Genomic DNA, 18790 nt, shown 5'->3' with positions numbered 1-18790 from the left:
GAAGTCAGACCCATTTCGCACAAACATTTTCTAAGAATTGATTTCGTGGAGTACGTGTATGCTGAAACTAACTAATGTTTTTCTGTCCTGCACATTCACTTTCAAAGTGGGTCCACACATTCTGCAGCTTAGTTAACTTTTAACAGCAATAAATACCTTTACTTTGTACTTTTAGTGATCTACTACTCGAAATTGAGAAGAAATGATTACTGTATCGCTGCAGAGCGGGTGCACAGAGGGCTGGGAAAGAAGCGACCGTCGGCCCGCATCGGTGCACGGCGGACCAGGCGAGTCCTTGCTGTGACGTCACTTCGCCGTGACTGCAGTGGCGCCAGTGTTCATTCTCGGGGCTAATGCATGTACCGTGTGGGAGCCGTATACCGAACGTAATATACAAATCACATCAAATTAAACTTTATTTCGTCCACGAGTATGTGTGTTGCGGAACACGAGGGCTCGAGAAAAAGTGAAACTTCCCACTTGAGAAGCCTAGAAAACGTCCAACGTACAACAGTCCGATTTATTTTTTTAAATATCGCTGGTCCGATGTCGCAGCTAGCCCTATGCTAGCTAGTAACATTCAAACCTTACAGTTACGAATGAAAATTTATAGAAATTATTTAGTTTTTTGTGAAGAATAAAAACCATTTTTCATTAGTCAATCCTTTCTTGAAGCCACTTGTAGCTCGACAAACAAGAAATCATCATGCTGAATCTTTGACGCCATATCTTTCTAAAACTAAGCTTTTTACACACTCTTGTTTTCTATGTAGCATCGCTAACTAATGACTTATCCATAGCTAGTCTATGCAACACTGACGCTATTAATGCTAATATTTGTTGAATATGTGCTTACTCTTTGCGCATCTTTTGTTACTTTAGTAATGCATTCTCTAAGCTTGTAGTATTTTTGTGTTTATAAAATGATTTGTGATTCCTGCTTCCAATTGTGCAGTTCTGCAATTCCTTTTTTAACCCTGTCAATGCATTGTGTTCATTGTATAACCTTAGCGTTTCTTTCATTTTATTTTACATATGTTTACATTGTACTCTTTTGTACCTCCTACTCGGACACTTATTAGGCCTGAATTATCTTGTAAATAAAAAAATAAATAAAATAAAGCTATATCCGCTACTGGCACTCTTGGAAACAATGCAATTCATTTGGAGTGCATAAAGGAGGCTTTCATTAGGAGACCTTGTAAAAACTGTTTTCCCGGTTCTAATGGTTTCACAAAACCAGCCATGAATGTCGGAACAAACACACTTCTTCGTGAGCACGCCGCACATTCCTAACAATATACCCTTTTTGTGATAGCCGTTAGTTACGCCCTAGTCTGAAGAGTATTCGTAAAGTAACTGAATACGACTATACAGCGTAAAAATATTCCGTGCGTCAAGACGGACACCAAAAGGAAGCATGTGCAGACTTTACCTGCTCTTAGGGAGACTTGCTTCAGCGTTTCTAGCTGGATCACAGACAAGGAGATTTTCCGCTGAACCTCCTGAACCTGGCCGTGGAGTTGATCAAGCAGAGCGCGCTGATAGTCTATATCCTCCAATATTAGCGTGAGCCTGCGAAAATTGCAGCAGTTTGACATTCATGTGACATTCGTTGAATCTTGCGTGGAGTTTTAGCTTTGTAAAGTATTCTGGCAAACGTCTCTTTCTCCTTGTCTAGTCCTAATGAGATCTTATAGACAATAAAGCCAAGGCAAGTGTGGGAGATGTTGTTAGAAGAGATTTTGATGTGAATGGGAAGGAAGAAAAGTGGACGAGAAAATAACTTGCCTTAGGCAGGGACCAAACCTGGGACCTTCGAATAACGCACCCGATGCTCTACCTACATAACTACCATGGCGGATCTCCCCCCCCGTTCACTTGATGAGGTATGCATGCGCATGAAACTTCGGCGCGTCAGTTAGCATGAAACTTGGGAGCACCTGTAGCCATGGCGGTGAGTGTAGAACACTCTTTATCAGCCTCTCTGGCGTTACGCACCACGTGAACTTATTACGAGCGGGCAGCTGACCAATGATCACTTGTACGTTTTCTTCCGATCTATATTTACCATTTCTTACAATAACATCTCGTATACTTTCGTTGGGTTGATTGTATTGCCACATTGTCTCCTCAAGTTTGTTACTGCCTCATTGAATTGTCAGTAATTCTCAGCGCGAGTCGCGCCCACAGTTTTCGAAAAGGTTCAGAACGGCAGTAGATAATTTCATTTTAAGATTACTCTCACTTCATGAACACTATAGATTCTTCAGGAAACTACGTCACCGCTAGTGATTCTGATTCACTTCTAAATTCTAAGACCTTAGGAGTTACTTAAATAAAGTTTCAGCGTGGAGTATGCATGGGAGATGTCTCTACACGTTTTAACATGGTCAATTATCACCTTTACAAGGAAACGCTCACATGGGCCATCTGATGGCCAAAGAGCGCCAGTTCATTGGACTAGAGATATAGAAAATAATTCTGATTAGCGGCTTTATAAGGGCCTTAAAATTTCTCGCGCTAAGGTGGGTAATAACATAGAAGTAACAAAATCATGATCATGTTGTGAAATGCGTGTAGTGTAATAGATGACGAAAGTTCGTGACATTAAAAACTGTGGTAAACGTGTATGGCAGTAACACAAGTGCCTCGATTATTCACACCCTTGCATTCAAGGGTTGCGAGGCAAGTGCTTTGTTCAGTGTAGCCACCACAGCGGACACCTCTTTAGAGAGGTCGTGCTACGGAATGCCCGGCTATGTCACATGAAAGATACGAAGTTCTCTCAAAAAAGCCAACAAGGATTTATGTGTGAAAAGTGATTCCCTACCGAAGAACATTGCTGGATGAAGTGGTGTCTGTGGTCGGTAGTGTAATGGAAGGTGTTGTCTTCTTAGCATGCCTAATTGTTTACACTAGACTAAAATGTGAAGTACGGTGAGCGCTTCTCCACATCTATCACACAAAGCTGGATTGCTACCAGGCAAAGGAATTGAATGCTTAGTGTATGTAAGTCCTGTTTTTAACATTGTTAGTATTACTTCTGTGTGACGTGGTTTTGATACTTGTGGCCAACGAACAAGTTGCGGCTGGGTGACATGCAATTTATCACCTGTGTGTGCGTCCCGTAAGCGCTGCCAATAACGCCTGAGTTTCGTTTCAGAAAATGTTTCAAGTGGAGCACAAGAGTTGATGTATTGGTAGTGATTTTGTTGGCGGATCCAGCTTGCTGGTCCACCAGAACGTTGCCATGTATTTCGCGGTATCCTGGCACCCAGCAGGCAACATGTCGCTTGGATGAGTAGACTGCGCACAAAAGCAATTGAAGCGAGACAAGACAGGGTTTTTGCTTTTATAAAGTTTTCAAAGGTTTTAATATGCTTAGGAAATGTGTGTATATAATTGCCTTCTCTAGATTTATTTGTTTAATGTGTTTACCAGCCGCAAGTATCGCATAAGCTTCGCCGGCGAAAATGGTTGCATCAGGGTGCAGACGTCTGCCTTCGAAAAAGAATGGGCCAATGGTTGCGTACGAGGCAGAAGTTCTGCTCTTAGAGGCATCCGTAAAGAACCCAGAACACGTGTATTTCTGTTGTAGTTCTAGGAAGTATGTCTGAATATGTGAAATTGGTGCGTGCTTCGTAACCTGCAAGAAATACACGTCACAATCTATTGCCTGACACTGCCACGATGGCAGGCTTACTGTGGGAGCCACGAAACGGTGTTCAAGTGGCACAACGGTTTTCCTTGCTAGGCCCCTCAAATGAAGTAACTAGGGCTGTCTCATAGAAGGCCGTTTTTCAAACCCAGTAAGGCTTGAAATGTCATTAATTGTGAAATGTGAAGGATGTTCATTTTCTGCGTTAACCTCAAGATAATATTTAAAAATACATGTAACATCTCTCTTTGTACGTGGAGCGACCATTCGTTCGATTCTCCATACAGGCTCTTCACAAGGCTAGTGCGAAAAGCACAAGTAAACAGGCGGATGCCTAGATGATGAACAGGGTCAAGCATTTTAGGTGCAGTAGGTGTCGCAGACTGATATGCTATTGCCCCATAATCTACGCGAGTACGTATGAGGCTAGTATGCGAATCGATCTGACACTTGTCACTACCCCACGTAGTGCGTGACAACACTTTTAGAAAAACCAGGGCTTTTATGCACTTCTTTTTTAGATTCTTTGTCTGTGGTATGTAGGTTAGCTTGGTGTCCAAGGTTAGGCCTAAAAAATTGTGTTCTGTATTAACAGAAAGACGTTGCCTATGTAGTTTATTATCGAGTTCGGAATAGAGATATCTTTTCCTGGAGTACAAAACACACTTGCTTTTCTGTGCATTCAGTCGGAACCCGTTTTCTTCTGCCCAATTGAAGACTTTTTTCAAACCAAGCTGAACCTGCCACTCACACGTGGCCAGATTAGAAGACTTAAACCCAAGCTGCACGTCATCAATATATATGCAGTAAAACAAATTTTGAGGGATGGCCAAGCGCGAAAAAATTCATTAAGATAATAAAAAGTGTGCAGCTAGGTGCACCAGCCTGCGGCACTCTTGTTTCTTGAACAAATGCTTGGGAGAGAGCTCTGCCCACTCAAAGACGGAATGTCCTATTTGACAAGTAACTTTCGATTATGGTAAATTCTGCCACGCACGCCAAGATGAGACAGGTGTGTTATTAATCCAAAGCGTCATGTTGTATTGTAAGCATTTCTGAAATGACGGAATGCAGAGAGAAAATCTTGTTTGGGGAGAAAAGAGTCTTTGATCTGTACCTCGATATGAACAAGGTGGTCGGTGGTGGATCTACCCTCTCGAAATGCACACTGTCAATTTTTTTGAAAAGTTTGTACAGGCAGTTTGTAAGTGCAATAGGCCTAAAGCTCAAAACTGAGGAAGGATCCTGGCCCTCTTTCAAGATGGGAATAATTATAGCTTCTTTCCAGGAAGTAGGGGTAGTGCCAGAAAAGCATATAGCATTGTATAAGAAAAATAAGGTTTTTTGCGTTTCGATTGGTAGGTTTTTCAACATTTCGTACACCATACGATCAGAATCTGGGGCGGAATGAGTGCAGGAGTTTAGTGATGTTTGGAGCTCAGCAAAGCTGAAAGCTTGGCTGTATGTTTGGTGTTTTGTACATTTGTATTCTAGTTTCTGCTCTTCAATTCTTGTTTTGTATCTTTGAAAAGCTTCACTATACTGTGACAAGCTGGACATTTGTTCAAAGTGTGCGCCGAGGAAGTTTGCTTGATCTTCCAAGCTGTCACCTTGTGTGTTTACGAGAGGGAGTGAAGGTACTTGTTTTCTTGCTATTCTCCTAACTATGTTCCAAACTTTAGCCTCCTGTGTATATGAATTGATGTCTGAGTTGTGCCACCTTTCCCTTCTGGCCTGTCGGCGCGTCCTCCTGCCTTGAGATTTTACGTATTTAAAATTCGTGAGATTCTCCCTGTTGGAGAGTCTCGAAGCAGCTTCCATGCTTTATTATGCCTTGTACGTGCATTCCGACACTCACTGTTCCACAAAGGGACGCGTCACCTGCTGGACCGTCCGGTTTGTGGGATACACTTTGTTGCAGCATCAATGAGAAGTGCTGTCAAAAAGTCTGCAGCTGCATCGATACTTAATTGACATACGTCTGACCAACTTAAGCGAGTAGCTTCTCTGAACTTTTCCCAGTCCGCTTTGTCTGTCTGTCATCTGGGAACATGTAAAAGACATTTTTCTATTAATGTACTTAGAATGATCGGAAAGTGGTCACTTCCGAAAGGATTGTTGATGACTTTCCTTTGAAGCAGAGTTACAAGCGATGGGGACACAATGCTGAGATCTAGGCATGAGTAGGTTTTGTGGGCGATGCCAAATTATGTTAGTTTTTTGCTATTCAACAGACACGCACCCGAAGAAAAGAAGTACTTTTTGACTAGACGACTTCGTGCATCGCGGTGATGAGCCGCCCCTTAGACCAATATGTGCATTCATGTCCCGAAGGAACACACAAAGTTAGTTCATCTATCTGTGACTGGAATTCATATTTTTCGAGATGGCAGTGTGGAGGTAAGTAAAGGGAGCAGATGGAGACAAGTTTGTTCAAAAAACTCCTGAAACAGCCACTGCCTCAAGGGATGTTTGTAGTGGTAGATGTGTGCATGTTACACCCTGATCAACTATAATGGTCACATCACCAGATGACGCTACAGCGTCATTGTGGTCCTTTCTGAATATTACATATTGCTACGGGTTGCCACAAATGAACATTGTAGAAAAGAGGATGATGTGGACGGCGAGCTCGTTCAGACCAGGCTCCATATTGTATGCCTGCCTGTTTACCAAAAGTAAATGTAATTTTCAGACACCTTCTCCCCATAATGTTTTGGTGGAGAGTGCGGGTCTTCCCAAGTCAACACCATGACGATTCCACGCAGTGGACGTTCCTTGGTTGCCTGTGTGACGCCTGACCAAGACGAGCAGAAGGATTCTTCGAAGACTACCCCAACCGTGCTTCGTCTAACTACGCAGCAACCAACAGCACCACATCCAGCTTATACTAACCGCACCGTCGTCCTGACTGAACCGCGTGACCCAGGCACCTTTTCGGGCAGTGACAGTACTGACGTGGAGGAATGGCTTCAGCTGTACGAAAGGGTGAGCGCTCTTTACAACTGGGATCCGGCGCTTATGTTGGCCAATATTATTTTCTACCTTGGTGGTACAGCTAAAGTTTTGTTTTTCAACCACGAGGAAGATATCACGAGTTGGGACATCTGTAAGCAGAAACTCATTGATCTCTTCGGCAAGCCCATCGGGCGTCGTCGTGCTGGGCAGAAAGAACTAGCGTCCCGACTGCAGTCCGGCACCGAGTCGCACGTCACATACATACAACATGTGCTCGCCCTCTGCCGGAAGGTTGATCACAAGATGCCGGAATCTGAAAAGGTCGTGCACATATTCAAAGGAATCGCCGATGACGCCTTCAATCTCCTCGTATTTCAAAACTCATCGACCGTAGACGACGTTATTAATGAATGCCGATGCTTCGAAGACGCGAAAAGTCGCCGTATCACTCCACACTTTTCGCGTCTTCCCAACACGGCTGCAACATCTACCTGCGAGGACGCCCGCCTGCCACCAGCCCCTGCTGCTTTCGACAATATTGTGTGCATCGTGCGCCACGAAATCGAAGCAGCATCTCCCCTGTCTGACCAAGTCCAGGCCCCTGACGACTTTCGCGCCACGATTTCTTTGATCAAAAGTGTCGTACGCCAGGAACTGGCAAACGCCAAACTTCAGACGCTATGCCCCTTTAACCGACCTGACTACCGACTGCCCAGTACACCTAATATGTCCCGCGGACCGAACAACCGCCCACGTTACCGGAACCCGGCAGAGTGGCGAACTTTCGATGACAGGCCGATCTGCTTCAACTGTGGACGAGTCGGCCATATTTCACGTCATTTGCCGCACTTCCTGGGGTTGGCAGCCATAGTCGCATTATGCCAACACCCGGCGCCCACCTGCTGGCTGTCGGATGCCGATCTACACGGCACAAGATGATGCTTCGCCATCCAGGTCCGCCCAACCAAGCCGCTGCCCGTCGCCCTCTGGACGCATGTCCCGCTCAACTAACCGACGTCGCTCCCCTTCACTCTCCTGCCACCAGTCCTCGGAAAACTGACGGACACAGCTCCTAGAGGTGAGCCTGCTTCGACGACCCGACCCGAAATTCCTGTACACACGATACCCGGACACAACAACTTGATTAAAGTAAATGTTGACGGTACTTCTGTGGCAGCACTCATTGACACCGGCGCTCACATATCAGTCATGAACTCCAGCCTTTGTGCTCGACTCAAGAAAGTGCTCACTCCTGCTCCGATCACTCTTGTCCGAGTAGCTGATAGTGCAACACCAGCGGTCACCGGGATGTGTGCCGCACGTGTCACTGTTGCTGGACGTCATACAACTGTTCTGTTTTACGTACTGGACCACTGCCCACATGACACCATTTTGGAACTCAATTTTCTGTCGGAGCATTTCGCCCTAATTGACTGTTGTGCTGGTGTTGTTCAGCTCGTCCTACCACACGCCGTTGATCCTCCTGATCCTGCGCCGCCAAAGCTATGCTCCGCCGACTTTGTTCGCCTATCTTGTCGAGCTGTGACGTATATCGACGTCTCTTCTAATCCACCTGTGGCTGACGGCGAATATGTCATTTCACCTGATCCTACAGTACTCTGTTCGCTCAATGTTGCGTTCCCCCCTACCATCATCACAATGAAGGATAACGTGGCATGTCTCCCTACTGTGAACTTTGGACTTTGCTCTGAAGTGCTGCTACGAGGAATATCCCTCGCAACCCTTGAACCGGTCGGCGACTACCAAATATCGGCCTTAACAGAGGATACACCGTCATCTGCAAGTATTCACTCGCGCAGTACACTAGACTGCATAACTGGAATGATTGCCTCTGATCTCCCGGTCGAGCATGTGTCTGCGCTTCATGGTCTTCTTGCGTCGTATCAAGACGTCTTTGATCTCTGCGACCAACCCCTAGGTCAAATGACCGTCGTAAAGCATCGGATCAACACCGGTGATGCAAATCCAGTACACCGGTGACCATATCGGGTTTCCTCCACCGAGCGCCACGTGATCCAGCAAGACGTCGACAAGGTGCTTGCCCGAGACATCATTGAACCTTCTTCAAGTCCTTGGGCTTCGCCCGTTGTGCTTGTGAGAAAGAAGTATAACAGCTGGCGCTTCTGTGTCAACTACAAAAATCTTAACAAGGTTACAAAAAAAGACGTGTATCCTCCGCCGCGAATAGATGACGCTCTTGACTGCCTTAGAGGAGCAAATTCTTTTCTTCCATCGAACTTCGTTCCGGGTACTGGCAGATATCAGTTGATGATCTGGACCGTGAAAAGACGGCATTTATAACTCCCGACGGGCTCTATCAGTTCAAAGTAATGCCGTTCGGGTTATGCAATGCCCCGGCTACATTCGAACGAATGATGGACGCTCTTCTTCACGGTTTCAAGTGGTCAATCTGCTTATGCTACCTTGATGACGTCATTGTTTTTTCGCCAACTTTCGAAACTCACCTCGAGCGTCTCTCAACAATTCTTTCGGTTTTCCGCAAAGCAGGGCTCCAACTAAACTCGTACAAATGTCACTTCGGCCGCCGGCAGCTCACTGTCCTTGGACACCTTGTCGATTCTTCTGGTGTTCGTCCCGATCCTGAGAAAATCCGTGCCGTCAAAGATTTCCCTGTGCCAACCTCTGCGAACGATGTTCGAAGCTTTGTGGGCCTTTGTTCTTACTTTCGTAGATTTGTGCGGAATTTCACTGACGTCGCACGCCCACTCACGGAAGTACAAAAAAATGTGACTTTTGTGTGGGGACCTGAACAAACCAGAGCATTCGTTGAACTGACGAGTAGACTCACGACGCCACTGATTCTCGGCCACTTTGATATATGCGCTCCAACGGAAGTGCGTACCGACGCCAGCGGCCACGGAATCAGAGCCGTTTTGGCACAACGAAAGCATGGCTGCGAGCGCGTTATTGCATATGCTAGCCGTCTTTTATCGCCAGCAGAGCGACATTACTCCATCACAGAACGCGAATGCCTCGCACTCGTCTCGGCAGTGGCTAAATTTCTGCTGTATTTGTATGGACACCCGTTCACAGTTGTCACTGATCACCACGCCTCATGCTGGTTGTCGTCCCTAAAAGATCCTAGTGGACGTCTCGGCTGGTGGGCTCTACGGCTACAGGAATATTCCTACACGGTTGTCTACAAATCAGGTCGCCACCATGAGGATGCTGATTGCTTGTCGCGTCATCCAGTAGACCAAGCAGACCTTATGAGAGAGATGAGTCTACTTGCGTTTTGGCACTTTCCGCGTTTAGAAACATCGGAGATCAGCAGCGCCATAATCTTAACCTCAGAGATATAATCCTTCGGCTAAGTGGTCCCACGACTCCTCCGTCACTCCGTATGTTCCTGCTCCAAGATGGCGTTTTATATCGCTACAGCATGCATCCTGACGAACCTGAGCGGCTGTTGGTCATACCACAACATGCGTCAGACTGTCCTTGCACAGTTGCATGATATTCCGACAGCTGGTCACCTGAGAGTTTCAAGAACTTATGACGGCGTTCGACGTCGCTTTTTTTGGCCTGGCATTTACCGATCCGTCTGCCGTTACGTCACCTCATGCAAATCTTGTCAACACCGCAAAAAAACAGCAACCCTTCCAGCGGGACGCCTTTAGCCCATTCAGATTCCACCCGAACCATTTTATAGGGTAGGTGTTGACTTAATAGGACCGTTCCCTTTATCAGCCAGCGGAAACAAGTGGATAGCAGTCGCCACGGATTACACCACTCGGTATGCCATCACACGGGCTGTTCCTACCAGTTGTGCGACCGACGTCGCTGACTTTCTTCTGGAAGACGTCATATTACACCACGGCGCTCCTCGGCAACTGCTTACCGATCCGGGTCGCTACTTTTTATCACAAGTTATCCAAGACATATTACACTCTTGCGCTACAAAGCACAAGTTCACAACGGCGTATCATCCTTAAACCAACAGGCTTCCGGAGCGGCTTAATAGAACCATCACAGACATACTCGCCATGTACGTTTCTTGCGACTATCATGACTGGGACTCCGCCCATCCATTTGTAACTTTTGACTATAATACGTCTCAGCATGACACTGCAAGTTTCTCGCCATTTTTCCTCCTGTACGGACAAGAACCTACGTTGCCTTTCGACACGCTCTTTCCTGCCGTTAGCCACACGTCAGAATATGCCCGCCATGTGATCTCTAAAGCTCTAGAGGCACGTGAGATTGCTCGCCGGCGTCTGAGCGATTCGCAGGAACGACAACGACAGGTCTACAATGCGCGCCATCGTGATGTCCACTTCAGTCGAGGTGACACAGTCCTTCTCTGGACGCCGTCGCGGCGAGTTGGCCTGTGCGAAAAGCTGACTTCACCGTACTCGGGTCCGTACCGTGTGGTGCGCCAAGTCACCGACGTGACATATGAAATTGAACCGCTTAACGCCACCAGCGCGCGATCGTGTTCTGATGTTGTTCACGTCAATCGGCTGAAGTGATATTACTCGGACCAACCAAGCACCGAGATGGTGCCTTCGCCGCCGGGGGTGATGCTACGGGGTGCCACAAATGAACATTGTAGAAAAGAGGACGATGTTGAGGGCGAGCTCGTGCAGACCGTGCTCCTTATTGTATGCCTGCCTGTTTACCAAAATTAAAGGTATTTTTCAGACACCTTCTTCCCGTAACAATATTGACGTAGAAAATTGGTGTTCCGGGAATTTAGGCGTGCCTCTTGTACACACAGCGCTTTTAGTTAGTGTTCCTGTAAGAGTTTCTGGATATCGTCGCGGTTTCTGAGCAGTACTCTGACATTCCATTGTAATATTTAAGTATCCAATATCAGTGTAAATGAGTGCTTTGTGTACTAAAGAAGTGATGCGTTAAGTCAGGAGTCTTTGTCAGGCCCCGTGATGATGTTTTTTCACTTTCTGGTGTGCTCCAAAGAGCCATGCCTGTACTTCGGCGCGGAAGACACCTTTCGACTTGATGTCGTGCCCATCACCTCGGAGGAGGTGCTGGATGCCCGCTCGCGGATCACGCGTGCAGGAACGGAAGTCTTGGGGCTATCTGTCGAAAAAGAAGACTCTGGGGCTTCAGGTCCGGAGGCCTGCAAGCCTTTTGGTGGCGGAAGAGCCTGTGCTACGTCGACTGAGGAAGTGAATGGTACTGTCACCCACCAATATTGTGTGGTACGCGCGGGCGCCGCGGATTCTGGTGGTACTGCCCCCTTTCGTGCCGCCTGCGCGAACGAAAGACCCTGCATTAGTACGCTTGCCCGTATGCCTAAACGAGATGTTCTCATTTACTTTCTGTGTGAGTATTTCTTTTTCATGCTTATATGTAGGACATGTGCGAGAGTAAGCGGAGATACCACCATCGCAGTTCGTGCAGTGAAAGTTGCTTTTTCACATTTGTCTGTAGCGTGTTCGTGCGAACTACACTTTGCACAGGTTTGACGGCCGCGGCAGCTCTGAGTACCATGGCCGAAACACAGGCGCTTAAAACAACGTTGGGGGTTGGGGATGTAGGTTCGCACCTTTAACTTCAAGTAGCCTGTTTCGATATATTCTGGAACTTTGCTTGTGCAAAATGTAAGAATGAGGTGCTTTGTCGGGGTTTCTTTGTTGTTACGCCTAACCTTAATTCTCTGTACATGCCTTACGTGCTGTTCGTTCCAGCCCTCAAGCAGCTCACTCTCTGGCAGGTTAATTAGGTCTTGATCAGACACTACGTCTCGGAAACTGTTCAGGGAATAATGCGGTGTGATAGATACAGGTGTGGTTGCAAAAGAGGTGAATCTCATCAGGTTTTCGTACTGGGCCTTGCTTTGGACTTCGAGAAGAAGGTCCCCAATAGCCATACGTGTAGCCTGATACCCTGAACCAAGAGCACGGCTGAGGGATTTCAAAATGACAAACGGAGAGCTTGTTCTTGCGTTATTTTCTTGTGCTTCACAGTGGATCACATGAAAGTGCGGGAAAATTTCCTTTGGCTTTATGAAGACAATCACTGTGGCTTCGGTGTGCCTCCTCTTAGGAGGAGGGTGCTCAGACAGTTTAGGAAATGAAAAAAGAGGCTATAGAGCATATATAAATTCGGCAGCCATGCCGTTCACCCACCATCGAGCCCAAAACGGGAATGCGGCAGCACAATTATAAAAAGGCATGCCAGCGCCAGCTGTACAAGCCACCATAGCCCAATATTACGTTACCAAGAGAGGGAACATACACAAGGTTACCTTTCGCAGCCTGGAACATGAAAGTAAACAGAAGTGAGGAGATAACAGGAAAGATTCAAAGTGATAAAATGCGAAGATAAAGTGGGATAGACAGACACTAAAGGTGACTGCCGATTTCCCCTGGGTGAGTCAGCTCCGGGGTGCCATTTACGTGAAGCCGGGCCAAAGGGGTGTGTTGGCTCTGCCAGGAAGCCTTGTAGGTCCAAGCACCCAGGAACCCCCAGGATCCCCTTTTCTCGGGACACGGCTAAGCCACGCACGGCTATGCGTGGGAAGAGATCAAAATCCCCCATTAGCTCGGGTCCGTGGTGTCGCTACACACCAAAGGCCTGCTTATACCGGTGCCTCTGCGAGAAGTGAGAACTTACGTTATTCATTTCTTTTAGAACTGCGAACGAGTGGAAAGCTCTTTCGTCAAATATTGTAGAAATTTATTGTAATGGTTATTTTTACTACGCTTTGTGTGTAGAAGTTAATAACAATTTGATCCAGTGACGTGTATAGCCCCCCCCCCTCTGCGGGAATGCCTGCAAAGCCGATGCAGGTACTGAATAAATGAATAAAGAAATAAACAGTGAGAACGCTAGAATATTCGATGTCAATAGTGTACATGCCAAAGCGCTTCGCCGCTTATCAGCTGATCGACGGCCGACGTTCTGATCGCCGCAATCATTGCCAGTGGGCATCGCTCTAAACTCGACCAGCAGTTTACGGGCCACAAAAGAGCTCGGCCGAATAAACACCAGGTGACGTTTTCAAGTTCAAGTTCATGCCCTTCGGTCTTTGCTCAACACCTGTGACTTTTCTATGCGTTATGAACACAGTGCTTTACTTCAAGTCATGTTTACTTGAAGTCATCACCACGAAGCTTTACTTGAAGTCATCAAGACATCTGTACTCACCCTGAAGCAAGAAAATTGCAGCGTCACATACGAGGAACTTTTTTTCTTGGAACACGTGATTAGCAAGTCCAGAGTAAAACCTGATCCGCAGAAGACAGCCACCATTGCTGCATTTCCGCCGCCCGTCGACGAGAAGGCCGCGCCTCGGTTTCTCGGCCTGTGCGTCTGATACAGTCAGTTCGTCAAAATGCCTTGCCGGCATCGCTAAGCCACTACTATCCTTACGAGGACCGACGTCGAGGTTAAGTGGCAAACGCCACAGCAGGAAGCAATTCAGGAACTAAAACAACGCCTGCAGATGCCTTCGTTGCTCGCAATTTTAGACAGAAACATCGAAACAGAAGTGTTCACTGACACAAGCAGCGCATGTCTCGCTGCCGTCCTTGTGCAGAAGACCCACAACACAAATGAACTGTTAAGAGTTATTAGTTATGCTGTCGCTTTCCAAGGCTAAAAGCAATTATTCAACAACAGAAAAGACGTGATTCGCCATCATCTGGGTGTCGTCAAAGTTTCGTCCGTGCTTCTTCAGCTGGCTTTAAAGCATGAGCGACCACCATGGCTTGTGTTGGCTAGCTAACTTGAAGGACTCCTCAGGTCACCCTGCGCTTTGAAGCCTGAGTCTACTGAATACGTTACCGTCCTTTATAAGCCCGGCAGAAAGCACTCCGACTCCGACTGCCTGTCCCGTGTCCCCATCGACCCACCGCCGCCCCACGACTTGAATGACGACTGCTTCTTGGGAACGATAACTGCAGACGACTTCGCTGAACGACAGGGGGCTGACCCGGAGCTTAAGGGCCTATACGAATACCTCCAGGGCAGGAGCTCCGTTGTTCCAAAGGTAACCAAACAGGCGCTTACATCGTTTTCGCTGTGAAACTGCCTTCTCCGAAAAAAAAGAACTTCTCACCACTTCGAGCCAAGTACCTTCTTGTGGTGTTTGTACTCTGTGAATAAAACTCGACCAGGCCTGCACGATGATTCGATGGATTGACACCTTGGTGTTTCCCGCACACTTTCGAGAATAAAAGAAAGGTAGTACTGGCCATGCCTCACCACTGACGTCCCTCCTTACGTGAGGACCTGCTGAGGCTGTAAACGACAGAAGACACCACCTACAAGACCAACAGGATTCTTCCAGCCAATCCACCTTCCCCGGCTACCATTCCAGCAGATTGCAATAGACCTGTAGGGGCCGTTCCCTATGTCTACTTGCTTAAATAGGTAGCAAGTCATAGCAACTGACTACCTCTCCGGATACGCTGAAACAAGAGGCCTACTCAAAGGCAGTGGCCCTAAGGTAGCCAAGTTTTTTTGTTTAGAACATCGTCACTTGACAAAATATCGCGAGGTTCTTATCACCGACCAAGGTACGGCATTTACTGCTGGCCTCACTCAGGCCATCCTGAAATACAGCCTGACAAGCCACCACCGTATCACCACGTACCACCCACAAACCAAAGGCTAGACCGAGCGTCTGAGTAAGACCTCCCTCACATGCTGGTTTTGTAAGCCGACGTAGAACACAAGACGTGTGATGCCATCCTTTCATAGGTGACCTTCGCAAACGCCGCCGTACAGGAGACGACGCAGACGACACCATACAAATTGGTCTACGCAAGGAATCTGGCAACGACGCTCGACGCCGTGTTTGAAGTGTCGCTGACGAAGAAAACCTCGACGCCACCATCCACCTTCAGTGCGCTGAAGAAGCTCGTCAACTCACCCACCTTGGCATAAGAAATCAGCAGACGACGCATAGCCATTGTTACAACATTTGACAAACTTCGTGCAATGCCAACCAGGCCACCGAGCTTTGTTGCGGGCACCAATACGCCGCCTGGACTCAGTGAAAAATTTCTGCGACGGTACTTTGGATTATACAGCGTAGTCCAGCGTCTCGGCCGGCTCGATTACGAAGGTATTCTTGACGGCATTGTGACCCCTCAACGGCACCATGCTTGACCTGAAGTCGTCCATGTTGTGCGCCTCAAGCCATTTCATGCGCAAACCTGAGGACTGTTTTTTTGTTGTCAGTGCTGTGCTTAACTGCTTGAACTTTTATACTTCATTATTGTACTTTCATATTTTGTTAAAGCACCGGTACGATGCCTCTTTCAGAGGGGGCGATGCCACAACCATCCTGTAAGAATCCTGTAAGAATTTAAGGACAAATAAACTTCAATTCAATTCAATTTAGTCCTCAAGTTTTGTACTGGCCCCATTTAACTGTCAGTAATCCTCAGCGCAAACCGCGCTGTCAGAGAAGCTTGAAAACTTCAGTAGATTATTTTTTAAGATCACGCCAACTTTGTCAACAATAAAGATTATTCTGGAAGTTGTATCACCACTAGCGATAACCCCAAAATAGACCTGCCGTGGTGGTCTAGTGGCTAAGGTGCTCGGCTGCTGAGTCGCAGGTCGCGGGATCGAATCCCGGCTGCGGCAGCTGTATTTTAGATTGAGTCAAAAACGTTGTAGGCCCGTGTGCTCAGATTTCGGTGCACGTTGAGGAAGACTAGGTGATCGAAAATTCCGCAGCCTTCCACAACAGCGTGTCTCTTAACGAATGTTGGTTTTGGGACGATAAACCTCACATATCAATCAATCACTAACGCTTGAATATTGGAGGTCTCATGTATACATGCCGAAACGCCTTGCCGCTTGTCAGTTGATCGACGGCCGACGCTCTGTTCGCCGCTAACAGTGTGAGTGGGCATCGCTATACTCTGACCTTCTATTTACGGGTCACAAACAGGCCTTGAAAATTCAGCCCTCGCTTCGGTTTCAAAGAGCATGCACGCTGGTAGTGGTGTCTGGGCATCTTAAAGTTTGGTTGAAGGGAGTGAGATTGATGTGATTGCTCGCATTTATTAGTTGTCACAAGTTGTAAAAAACAAAAAAATAATAAATACCCCTGGTAAAAACTTCTTTCTCGTTTTTTTATGTTTTTTTCTCATTTCTTAGTTTTTGAACTTAAATCAAGTGAAGCACACTAAGCGGTTGTCTTGAGTTCATAGCGCTTGCCCCTCTTCCTTTTCGCCGCTCGCTCAACAATGTTAGAGGTTATATTGTGCTCAGTCATCTCGCTCAATTGGCGCATAAACTACTCCAAACATAAAGACAGCAAGTTGTGCCTGGCAAAGAACCGTAGCCGCAGTGTGCTTCGAAGAAGTCAACCGTGCATTTATCGAAGATCGCTTGCGGTGTGCTAACTCGGATACTTTTTGTTTCGCAAAGGTTTTTCAGTGTTTTCTAAAGGCATTGATTGATATGTAGGGTTTAACGTCCCAAAACCACCATATGATTATGAGAGACGCCGTAGTGAAGGGCTCCGAAAATTTCGACCGCCTGGGGTTCTCCAACGTGCGCCCAAATCTGAGCACACGGGCTTGATTGATGATTGATTTGATTGATTTGTGGTGGTTAACGTCCCAAAACCACCATATGATTATTAGAGACGCCGTAGTGAAAGGCTCCGGAAATTTCGACCACCTGGGGGTTTTTGACGTGCGGGCCTACACCAATTCCGCCTCCATCGAAAATGCAGCCGCCGCAGCCGGGATTCGATCCCGCGACCTGCGGGTCAGTATCTGAGTACCTTAACCACTACACCGCAGTGGTGGGGTGTTTTCTAAAGGCAACGGGTGCGGACGAGAACTTACACCTATTATTTGAGCAGGTATTGATTCAGCATGGGTACATATGAGTAAACCAAATTCACTGCAAGCTTCACTAGACTAAAAGATGTGCAGTGTCGCTTGACTGACTGGTGAAGACAGCAACTAAGCTCTTGTCGTGAAAATGTGTTTAAATAAAGGCTTCCATTCGGGTTGGCTAAGCTACATAATTTCCTTATTTCTATTGCTTTCGGCGTGCAGTTCAAATGATGTCAAATATTTATAGGCTGCTTCCAACTTATAAAAGTTTTGTAATCGCGGTTTCGAAACTGGTGAGTCTTTACTTCTAATAGTGTCACCCCAAATGCCTGATGGACTAAATGCTTCTAAAAACTATGGACCGTCTCCCCGAAGGGAACCCTGATGGCATGCAAAGGAAAAGCGGTGCGCACGGCATTGACCCGGTTGGAGCGGGCGTCGACGCGGGTGCTGAAAAAGCGGTCTGAATTGAAACTCGGTGTAGCGTTTACTGAAGTAAACGCTTGTTTGAAACACAAAAACACGAGACGATGGATGCGTTGAAGACGAGTGCGCTTGGCTTTTTCTGCTCGCGTCTGGTCGGTGATACTCGTGCGCCGTCCCTATTCTCGAACGCGATCGGCGTTCTTGATTCGCACCTCGTCGGTGTCGGCTTCTCTGGCTATCGGTCTATCGGCTTCTCTGGCTCGCGCCTCGTCCGTGTTCCAGGCGCGACGCCGCCATTCATGAACGCGATTGGCTTCACTAACCCTCAATGCCAGTGACTGCCAGAAAATGTGCACGCTATAGGTCGGCACATTCAGAGACTACTCAATTATACTCACTCACTACAGTTTTTTCAGCCTTCGCACTCACTTACGTTCATACTGATGTCTGCTCACACTCAAAGGCCCTCACTCACATCCATACCCATGACAACTCACACTCATGACTACTCACTCACGTTCATACTTACAACCCCTCGCACTCCTAGGCCCTCACTCACTTCAATTTCATGACTACTTACACTCGTAAGCACTCACTCACTTCGCACTCCTGACTCTTAAACCCATTAGAACTCACTCATCTCATACTCACCATTACTTACACTAACAAGCCCTCACTCACGTTTATACTCACGCGGACTCGCACTTATAGGCCCTCAGTCACAATAATACCCACGACTACTCACACTTGTGTCTACTCACTCATCTTCATATTCACGACTTCTCACACCTATGAGTACTCACTCACGTTCTTCATACAACTAACACTCATGAGTACTCGCTTACGTTCACACTCATACCCACTCATACTCACGAGTATTCGCTCACGTTCATACTCAAGCCTACTCAAACAGGCATTCATTCAC

General features: G+C 47.1%; 1 pseudogene; it reads right to left on the bottom strand.

Annotated features, from left to right (window-relative positions):
• The window catches only part of LOC142788947 (transient receptor potential cation channel subfamily M member-like 2), a 1303464-nt pseudogene that overhangs the window by 57474 nt on the left and 1227200 nt on the right, over positions 1-18790 (bottom strand).

This window comes from Rhipicephalus microplus, chromosome 2 (genome assembly GCF_043290135.1).
Source record: "Rhipicephalus microplus isolate Deutch F79 chromosome 2, USDA_Rmic, whole genome shotgun sequence".
In the NCBI taxonomy this organism is placed as follows: Eukaryota; Metazoa; Arthropoda; class Arachnida; order Ixodida; family Ixodidae; genus Rhipicephalus; species Rhipicephalus microplus.
This window is presented reverse-complemented; position numbering and strand designations above follow the sequence as displayed.